An 11,776-nucleotide genomic window follows, 5' to 3' on the forward strand; every position below is an offset into this window, starting at 1 on the left:
TATCTGGCATTTCAGATGGCGTGGCCTGACGTAGTGCTGCGCTGCTCTGGGATCAGTGATGTGGGAAATGCATTAACCCTGCACTCTCTGGCCGAGGGAGAGGAACAGTCCCACGGGACAGTGGCGCTGGCTTCTGCCAATGTTATTTCCCGGACAGATTGCACACTTATTGCATTTTGACCTGTTTGGCAGCCCAGTATTGATGTTTGAAGCATTACAGCAATACGAGGATGAAACCGTTTCTCCAAGGGAATGCTGCAATAAGCTTGTTTGCTACCTCTTCTCACTTCTTTTGGCTCCGTTATTTTTGTGTGTCCGCCACTAGTCGATAAAATAAATTCTATAAAAGTCTCGGAAATATCGCCTGGCACGTGGCTTCCTCTTTGGAACGTTAATCAAATAAAGAACGATCTCATTTCCATAACACATCGCGTCTCTGCTCCATGTCACTCATGGGCTGTAACCTGTTGCTCGTCAACGTCTACCTCACTGCCTTTCCCATCATCCTTCTTTGATTCGGTGCATCTTAGATTGGATGTTAGCCACGAGATGAACAAATTGTGTCTGTCTCCATGGAGCATTAGTTAGCCTTTAGCATGTATTATTGATTTGACTCTCCTAATAACTGTCTCCACTGTCAGAAACCACATAGTAATGTGGGCAGACAAAGTGCTTAGAAAACATTTCAGACATTACCTTGGCTGTGAATGTCACCTTTGTGAACACATTGCAGTTGTCTCATTTTTAACTGTGGTAACAATATTTTCACCTTTAAAATACACAATGACAGATAACTTAAAACATATTTAGATTGCATTGAAGAACTTTGTGTGGATGAAGTTTATTTTCATACTGTCCTTGCATTTAAAAAGCTGAACACTTTACAATTGTTTCTTTTTTTTTTAGTGTGGCACAAGATTTTCATTTCTGAAATACACAATGACAGAAAACATAAAACACTCCGATTTTAAAGAAGAACCAGATGAAAAAGTTTCTATTCATACTCTACTTCCATTTAAAAAGCATTTTGCTCTAAAGTTGTTCTCTTTATGGCTCCTCGTTTAATCTGAGTTTTGATAAATGCTATACCCAGACAGCAACATAGTTTTTGACCAGATCCAGTCCACATCTGGCCCGTCATAAGGATCAGATGTGGGCCAGATCTGGGCCAACACTGCTTGCTGTCTGGGTAATATCGTTCAGTCTGTGCAACAAGAAATATTGATGCCAATTGTAGTAGAGAGTGGGGCGGGGCCGAGAGCCGTGGGAGAGGAACGAGGCCGGTGGAGTGAATGATAATGAGCTACACCTGCACCACTCACCGGTCTCGAGTCCCACGGAGGAGCTCCGGAAGGATAAAAGGAGGAGTGACGACAGTGGAAGACGAGAGAGGACTGGCCTCACTCCACCGGCCTCGTTCCGCTCCCACGGCTCTCGGCCCCGCCCCACTCACTACTACACCAATAAACAACAGTGTTTTTCTCATGCTAGCTAGATTCACGTCACCAAAAAATGAATGGCTTCATTTACTCATCTTTGTGTCATTCCAAACTGATATTCTGAAGAAGGTCCATACATTGAAAGTCATTTGGGTCCAACTTTCATTGTGTAGACAAAACAAAAATCTGAAGCATGTTTCAAAATATTTTCTTTTGTGTTCTGCAGAAAAAATAAACAGCATGTTTTTGGCTGAACTGTCCCTTTATAGACATTAAACCTCATGTCATCCTTCTTCACCTTCACTTTGGACCTCATGCTTATTTTTTATTTTTTTTCAAAAACTTAATATGAATCAAATCACAAGAATTCCCATGAAGTTAGCAACTCATAGTTACATTTTTTCATGAGATTGGGTTGGCACGATCAGTGGCACCACTAGGGTTTTGGTATCCCCTGACTAGATTGTTGCCTTGGGAAAATGAAACCCCTTAAAATCATCCCGCAATTGTGATTTCCCTGGGTGTCGATTAAGGTATCAAATCAATTCAGTGGGTCATTCTTCATTTGTGGTGGCAAGTGGTGTCCCTCTATTTTACAACAGTTGAAATAAACACTTTACATACCAATAAATCATAAAATGTTTGCAAGTTTGTATTCTGTAGGGTAAACACAGTTTGTGCACTGTTAATAGTTGCATTTTTTGTTTTAAAATACATATTTAATTTAGTTTTAGAGATTGCATTTGTAACAAAATATGCCATACCTTAGAGAGGTATCGTGGAATGTAATTTTGTAAAAAATTTGAACACAAATAAAGTGATTACATTGTGAATATAGATTTTAAGATGTACAATTTTTTTTTTTTTTTTTTTTTTATTTAAGAAAAAGTTGTGTCCCCCAAATTCATGTCTGTGGTGTTACAACAATGGATGCCGCCCCTTTAAGAAAAGGGAGAATTATTTTTGGACTACTTCCTGTAAAGGTCATTGCAGGTGCTGGTTGATCTGAGGGGTGCATGGGGAGTACATTCTTTCTTATTAATTTTCTTAAAGTTAACTAAATTTCTGACAATTTCACGTTTCGTGCTTTATTAGTGTTTGTGGTGGTATGTTGATAACTTGCAGATCTGACATTTTAATCAAAATTTTGATAAATATATACTTATTAATATTTCCAAAATGTCCCCTGATCTTGAAATCATCATGATGGCATCCTCCATTTTAGAAAAGTCTGGATTTAAACTGATTTGTCTGTGGTGTTACCGTCTTTCCTGGTAACACCACAGAGCCTATAGTAAATTGCAATATAAAGCCTGTGGTATTATATTCCATCTGTAGTGTTACTTCAAAATGACAAAGACATAAGAAACTTGAGGCTTGTCTACGCATGCACTTATTTGTGACTGCGTGTTTTGAGTTTGAGCTCCATCAATTTGATTCTTTATCGTCTATTTTCTATCTTAAAAACAATTTTATACACTATCATTTTTGTTTCTATAACGTGTGAATATATCCCCTATATCATTCTAAAACAAAACCAATCAGAGCGCCTTATCACTTAAACTAGTTATCAAACTAGTTATTTTATTTTGATTTCTCGAGTCTGCTATTAGCTTATAGCCCGTTAGCATCGGCAGCGTGGCTGCCGCTAATCTTGCTTAGATTGCTAATACTCTATTCACACACATTACCATTGTTTCACTGTTACTTGCTTAAATGGCGGATTTGTTTGTTCTTTGAGTGCAGGTGAGGACAAATTCGAGCTGCATTCGGTGCAGCTGGAGCTGGAGGCCGTGGAGAAGCAGATCCGTGACCTGGTGGAGAAGCAGGCCCAGCTGAGAGAGTGGAGAGCCGCGCTGGAAACATCCCGGGCTGACGCTCACAAGTCCAGGGTAAGTATACAGCACGCTGCTAACACTCCCACCACCTCTACTCTGTGTGTTTCTCTGCACAGAATCTATGCACCCAGGACGCGATCTTCCCAGATGTCTTTCACCCCGGCGCCGGGACGCCACGGACCCTGGATGCACCATCAGCGGAAGACGCGAGCCAGGCCCCGGGCGACGACCTCTCCCCCTCCGCCGCCTCCTGTCTTCAAGATCTCCACCCGGAACCGCTTCACTCCCCTCCGCGAGATGGAACGCGACGCTGTGATCGTCGGAGACTCCATCGTCCGGCACGTCCGTGCTACGTTAGCTGAAGGTAAAGTGCACACTCACTGTTTCCCCGGTGCTCGTGTTCTCGATGTTTCTGCGCAGATACCCGCGATCCTGAAGGGCGACGAGAGCGTCGGTGCTGTCGTGCTGCACGTGGGGATTAACGACACCAAGCTGCGGCAGATGGAGACACTGAAGAGGGACTTCAGGAGCCTAACCGAGACGGTACGCAGCACATCGCCCGCGACGACGATCATCGTGTCAGGACTGCTTCCCACGTATCGACGAGGACACGAAAGGTTCAGTAGACTGTTTGCTTTAAACGAATGGTTATTGTCATGGTGTAAAGAACAGAAACTGCACTTTGTTAATAATTGGAATCTTTTCTGGGAGCGTCCTAGGCTTTTTCGTGCTGATGACCTGCACCCCAGCAGAGTCGGAGCGGAACTCCTGTCGGACAACATCTCCAGGACGCTACGCTCCATCTGACTAATAAGCCAATTCTCAAATAACTGCTATGATGATTTTTGTTCTACCCACTTAAATGATAGAAGTACTTGCGTTGTCCAATCTATACAGACGGTGTCTGTTCCCTGAATTGCGAGGTCAAAATATAAATTTAATGCAGGATCTAGAAAAAATCTGATCGTGATTAATAAAAATTCTCTTTATTTATTTATAAATTATTTATAAATAATACAAATTATTTTTAAAGCTTGGGCTCCTAAATATTAGATCACTCGCACCCAAAGCAGTTATTGTAAATGAAATGATCACAGATAATAATTTTGATGTACTCTGCCTGACTGAAACCTGGCTTAAACCAAATGAATATTTTGGTCTAAATGAGTCTACTCCACCAAGCTACTGTTATAAACATGAGCCCCGTCAGACTGGTCGTGGCGGCGGTGTGGCAACAATATATAGTGATATTCTCAATGTTACTCAGAAAACAGGATACAGGAGGTGTAACGCATTCAAAATACTTCTGCTTAATGTTACACTGTTAGATATGCAAAAGAAATCTCTCCTGTCTCTTGCTCTGGCTACTGTGTATAGACCGCCAGGGCCATATACAGATTTCCTAAAATAATTTGCAGATTTCCTCTCAGATCTATTGGTTAATGTTGATAAAGTGCTAATTGTGGGAGATTTGAACATTCACGTTGATAATACAAATGATGCATTAGGACTTGCGTTTACTGACCTAATAAACTCTTTTGCAGTCAAGCAAAACGTCACCGGGCCCACTCATCGTTTTAATCATACGCTAGATTTAATTATTTCGCATGGAATTGATCTTACCGATATAGATATCGTACCTCAAAGTGATGATGTTACTGATCATTTCCTTGTATCGTGCATGCTGCGTATTACTGATATTAATTATATGGCTCCGCGTTATCGTCCTGGCAGAACTATTGTTCCAGCCACCAAAGACAGATTCACAAATAACCTGCCTGATTTATCTCAGCTGCTCTGTGTACCCATAAATACACATGAACTAGACGAAATGACTAGCAACATGGGCACTATCTTCTCTAATACATTAGAAGCTGTTGCCCCCCTCAAACTGAAAAAGGTTAGAGAAAAACGTACTGTGCCATGGCACAACAGTTATACCCATTCTCTGAAGAAAGAAACTCGTAATCTTGAGCGCAAATGGAGAAAAACTAACTTACAAGTTTTTAGAATTGCGTGGAAAAACAGTATGTCCAGCTATAGACAGGCTCTAAAAGCTGCCAGGGCAGAGCATAGCCGCAAACTCATAGATAATAACCAAAACAATACAAGGTTCTTATTTAGCACAGTGGCTAGATTAACAAATAAACACACGCCACCCGATCTAAATATTCCCTCACAGTTTAATAGTAATGACTTTATGAATTTCTTTACTGATAAAATAGATAACATCAGAAATACAATATCAAATGTAGATTCTACTGCGTCTAGTATTTCAGCTTCATTCATCGCACCCAAAGAAAAACTGCAGTGCTTTACAACTATAGGACAGCAAGAGCTAAATAAACTTATCAGTGCATCTAAACCAACAACGTGTTTATTAGATCCTGTACCCACTAAACTACTGAAAGAGTTGTTACCTGCAGCAGAAGAACCGCTTCTCAATATTATTAACTCATCGTTCTCTTTAGGCCACGTCCCAAAACCATTCAAGCTGGCAGTTATTAAGCCTCTTATTAAGAAACCACAACTAGATTCTAATGAACTGGCAAATTACAGACCCATTTCAAATCTTCCATTTATGTTTAAAATTGTAAAATTTTTGAAAATAAATTGTCTGCTCAATTGTGCTCCTTCTTGCAAAAAAATTTATGAGAATGAAGAACTCTATGAAGAATTTCAGTCAGGTTTCAGGCCTCACCATAGTACAGAAACTGTACTTGTTAAAATTACAAATGACTTGCTCCTTGCTTCAGACCAAGGCTGCATCTCATAGCTAGTATTACTTGATCTTAGTGCTGCGTTCGACACTATAGACCATGACATACTCATAGATCGATTACAAAACTATACTGGTATTCAAGGGCAGGCTTTAAGATGGTTTAGATCCTACCTGTCCGATGGCTACACATTTGTTCATTTAAATGGGGAGTCAACTCAATTATCACCAGTAAAGTATGGAGTACCACAAGGATCTGTCCAAGGATCTATGCTATTTTCAATATACATGTTGCCCCTTGGTAATATTATTAGAAAATACGGGATTAGTTTTCATTGTTATGCTGATGATACTCAACTATATATCTCAACAAGACCAGATGAAACTTCTAAACTATCTAAGTGTAAAAAATATAAAAGATTGGATGACCAATAATTTCCTCCTATTAAATTCAGATAAGACAGAGATATTACTTATTGGACCTAAAAACAGTACACAGAATCTCTTGGATTACAATTTGCAACTAAACGGATGTACTGTTAGGTCCTCTAAAGTCAAAAATCTGGGTGTTATATTAGACAGCAACTTGTCCTTTGAAAATCATATTTCCCATGTTACAAAAACAGCATTCTTCCATCTTAGAAACATTGCCAAGCTTCGAAACATGCTACCTGTTTCTGATGCAGAAAAGCTAGTTCATGCATTCATGACCTCTAGACTGGACTATTGTGATGCACTGTTAGGTGGTTGTCCTGCATCTTCAATAAACAAGCTACAGATAGTCCAAAATGCAGCGGCTAGAGTTCTTACCAGGTCAAGAAAATATGATCATATTACCCCAATTTTACGGTCTCTGCACTGGCTACCTATTCAGTTCCGTATCATTTACAAATTATTATTACTTGCCTATACGGCCCTAAATGGTTTAGCTCCTGCGGACCTAATTCGTCTTCTCCCACGCTACAATCCAACCCGCTCCCTAAATTCGCAAAGCTCTGGTCTTTTGGTAGTACCTAGGATAGCAAAGTCCACTAAAGGAGGTAGAGCTTTTTCACATTTGGCTCCCAAACTCTGGAATAGCCTTCCTGATAACGTTCAGGGTTCAGACACACTCTCTCTGTTTAAATCTAGATTAAAGACACATCTCTTTAGCCAAGCATACACATAATGCATCTTATAATCTTGTACTGCAGTTATATCTGATCAAATATACATTATTATTATTCTTTAGCTTGGGTTGAACAAATCTTTTTTGTTTAGATGGAACAGCAGCTACGCTAATTATGTCTTTATTTGTTTCTCTGTTGATTAACATCCCGTGGTAACTAGGAATTACAGAAGCTTCAGTCTGGATCCAACCCTTAAAAGATCTGAGATGACCGAACACCTGAGGAAAGATAATGCCAACCCCTCAGAAGACCTCAGAGGATGCCAATGCTCAGACAACATACAGAATTACCAAATTTTGCCATAAGTTAAATATATTAAGGTTCTGCAATATATAAATATATTGTGGAAACTTAATTTCCTGTAGAGCTGCTTTGCAATGATTTGTATCGTAAAAAGCGCTATACAAATAAACATGAACTTGAACATAAGTGGCTGAGTCACCAGTGTTTGATTGAAATTATTTAAAAATCAAAATGTTCTTAAGTTTTCATTTTAATGGATATAACATATCAAACAAATTTTAAATGCATAGCAATATATTTTATTAGAAAAAAGCAGACAAGCATTTTTACAAATTCTGCCTCTCATTTGCCACCCCAATTGAAGAATGAGCCCAGTACACATTCTTTTCACCATAAAGTGTAATGTTGCACCTGAGCTTACCTGACACCTTTATTCTTGCCTGACCAGAATGCATCCCAGTCCTCCAAGGCCTTGCACATGCTTCTCACTGAAAGCTCAATTCATCTGTACACATTTGCTTAGATATTTGATTAAATAGACAGATGGTGGGGTGGTATTTGAGTATGAAGGATTGCAGCTTCTTTCAAAGACTTCCACTTAATTGCAGCAAAAGAGGTGAGCAAAGTCACGTCATGCCGGCGCTCAAGGTTATCCCTTTATCCAACATCTGAAAGCAGCAGAAAAAAAAGTTTCTTTTTAAATTAATTTATATATTTATTTATTGACACCTGAGTCAAATAATTTGAAAAGATGAGGAATGTTCTAACAGGTCAAATCAGGGCGTGCAAGTAATATAGTTGAATTATAGTAAATTAAATCAAAGTGTGGAAGATAAAGCTATTTGATTCAACGAGATGCATATAAGGTAACGAATGTCGTCAAAAAAGAAAGTGCTAAAGACATGGAGGAGTGACAACTGTGAGTGCTGTGAAAAAGTGTGGGAGGTTTAAAACAATGGATTTGAATCAGTGATGGATTTGTCAAGTTCACTGAGCTGGAACATGTAATGATTTGAGTAATCAACAACAAAAAAAGCTCCCTAGACGTCATTCCCCAACAACTAACCCTCAAGTTTTAGAGGTAGGCCTACAGATTATATATATATATATATATATATATATATATATATATATATATATATATATATATATATATATATATAAGAACAGATTAAAGTTTTATACGTTAGATCAATGCTGATGACGCAGACCTCAAGACAAGAGTAGGATGACGTGCTCAGATTTGACAGTCGGAGATTAATTAAATGTAAGTCGTGACCCATTTCAGACATGTAGGTGGAGCAAAAGACCTGAAAAATAACAACATTACGTTAAACAAATGATTCATTATCCTTGTGCAAATGCACTTGGTGCAATTCATTATCTCCGTTCTTCATCATTTTGCCTCAACCCGAATAGATGCCGGTGCCCTTTGCCTGACTTGTTCTAGTCAGAAAGTCTAATAAATTCAGCTCATCGTTGCTATTTGTTCAGTTGCTGACAGAGACCTTCCCGACCCAATGTAATCTCACCTCATTAACATTTTAGGTGACAAGACTGCCATGGCCCTTATCAAGAATTCATGAGTAAGGCTTATGGCCATATTAACATTTTAGAGCCAATAATTTACAGTCCTCTGTATGTCTGTTTGGGCGAGTGAGGGAGAGCATGAGAAACTCTTGCTTTGTTAGTTCTCGAAAGCAGTGGGTGAACAAAAGGCAAGTAAATTTCACACACATTGCATTTGGAACAGTCTCCTCAAGGAGTACAGTACTTCCTCAACTAGAAAGGTTACCTTGAGTGTAGTGCTAATTAGATTCAACTTAACACATCTAGGCAGCTTTTGTGCTAAAAACGCTGCATTTTATCCTAATTAAAGCAGCGAGATGAAACTCTCACGCTCCACAAAGACAGAGCAAACCCCCAAAGAACACGAGGCTGGTTTCTGCCCTTTGTTCGTATGGAGTGAGATGCTATCCATTACCTAGCCATAAACAGCGTTAGAGTCTTCGTCTCAGAGCGTCCCGTTGACACCCGCCTGCCTGAGAGGGGGCGTAGTGCTGAGAGGAGGATTTTCACACAAACAACAGAGACTAAAGACAAAGCGGCGCGGAACAAAAAAACACGTCGAGGTGACGGTGTGGGCACCGACTGGTGCCGCAGAAGTGTGCGAGCACGGTCGGTCTGTGGGCCAATCTGTGGCGCCGAGTCCTGGCAGGGAAGGAGCAGCAGCCTCGCGCGGTGACTCACCTTCTCTGTCAGGACAGCGGCATTATGCTGCGGTGAGTGTGGAGCAGTGATCACACCCGCCAATTACACCGAACTCAGCTCAGTTTCTTCACCGTGACATATACTGTCAGCGGCACGCGGGCCAGAGGTGCTTCACATGCTGCCACTCTCGGTACAACCTGATCAGACACAAATTGGACAGTCGCAGCTTTAGTGAGCCCACAAAAAGGTGCTTTATCCAGATGCGCGAACACGGGTCACTCAGGAACGCCTTCTACAATCCATCATCAGTAGTGTGACGTCTTACACAGTTTACCGAGAGATATTTTCAGTTTATTTACGCATAGTATTCAAAAACTAATTAAGATGTCAGATGCATTCTGAATAAACCCCCAGAAATGGCAGCATGAATTAAACACCTGACACAGTAGCCAGTAAGTTGTCAAAAGCTCCTCCCAAGGTTTTCTCTGGCAATTTTAGTTGCCTGTGGGCCCAACTCAGTTCTAGACCAAAGAGAAAACAATGCATTGCAGAATATAAAATGTGATTATATAATCTAAAATCAACCATTCCCAATTTTAATAAAACGTACTGTGCACAATCCTTACATATATATATATATATATATATATATATATATATATTGTTTGTTTTTTTATAAATGTAAAAGGATACATTTTATTTTTAAAGGACTTTTATATTTTTTTATATTTTCGTTATATATATATATATATATATATATATATATATATATAATATCGTTATATATATATATTAGCTATATCTCGTTATATATTATATATAAATTATATATATACATATATATATATATATATATATATATATATATATATATATATATATATATATATATATAAATCAAATTTATTTTTATAATGTGTTTGTGGCTATTTCTGTTCAGGGTGATGTTGTCAAGTTCATGTAGCTGACCTATGCAATATGCTATTTTCATCACAAAAGGTTTGGTCTCATAGAAGGTCTGTGTGAACACATGCATCTTGAGTCGTTTTCAGAAACGCAATACATGATGTGCAACAGCATGATTTCTTAAAAGGCCGAGACGCTCCACGCTGAGCGTTTTTTGACGTTCTGTGTTGAATGTTTCGTGGGTGTGCACTGCCCTCTGCTGGAGCATGGACACACGGACACAGCTAAAACCAACACGAATGCGAGAGGCCGATTGCCACTTCACGTTGAAAAACTGTGATTAGTTTTGTTTAATCTCATTTTGTGGTAATTACCTCGTTAACATTCACTCAGAATAGACTAAATAATTGCATCTGCTGTGATTTAATCACGTATGTTGGTTAAGTTTGTCATCTGCCTTTATGTACTACTTGACAGAGCATTTTTAAGCAGTGTGATGAATCACTCATAGACAATACCAGGCAGGCGGCTACCTTATGTAACTGTTTGAGGCTTTGAAGTTAGATTCACAGAATAAGTTTACCACCTGGTCAACTGTAGTATTTTCACTCTCTGAAAATGTTTTACATGTTCTTCCAAGTAGATTTTTTATTTGTTTTAGATCATGTGGGATCATACCATGTTGAAATGGTAACACACACCCTCACGATTGAGGGATGAAAGTTTCCATTTATTATGTTATTTAGTACTTATGTCATAAAGAAATTAAAATAGACATAACCTCATCCTCCACTCAAAGCCACGATCTGTGTGTATGTGTTTCTGTGGGAATTTGTGAGTCTTCTCCACCTACAGTTTCACTTATCTCAGAAATGCATCCATCTCTGTCAGCAATGGGAAGTTTCAATTCAATCATCTATCTATCTATCTATCTATCTATCTATCTATCTATCTATCTATCTATCTATCTATCTATCTATCTATCTGTCTATCTGTCTATCTGTCTATCTGTCTGTCTGTCTGTCTGTCTGTCTGTCTATCTGTCTGTCTATGCATAAATAATGCATCCATCTGCCCATTTATCTATATTACTCAAAATGACCTGATCAGCATTTTGAAGCCAAGACGTTTTTCTTAACCATTATTATCCAACCCATGCAAAGCATATCATCCGATGAGCACAAATAGCAATGTGGTTGATTGTGTAAAGTGTTTTTGCAACTGTGTAAACAAAAACATTTCTCTTCACTT

This window comes from Barbus barbus (assembly GCF_936440315.1).
Source record: "Barbus barbus genome assembly, chromosome: 26".
NCBI classification, from domain to species: Eukaryota; Metazoa; Chordata; class Actinopteri; order Cypriniformes; family Cyprinidae; genus Barbus; species Barbus barbus.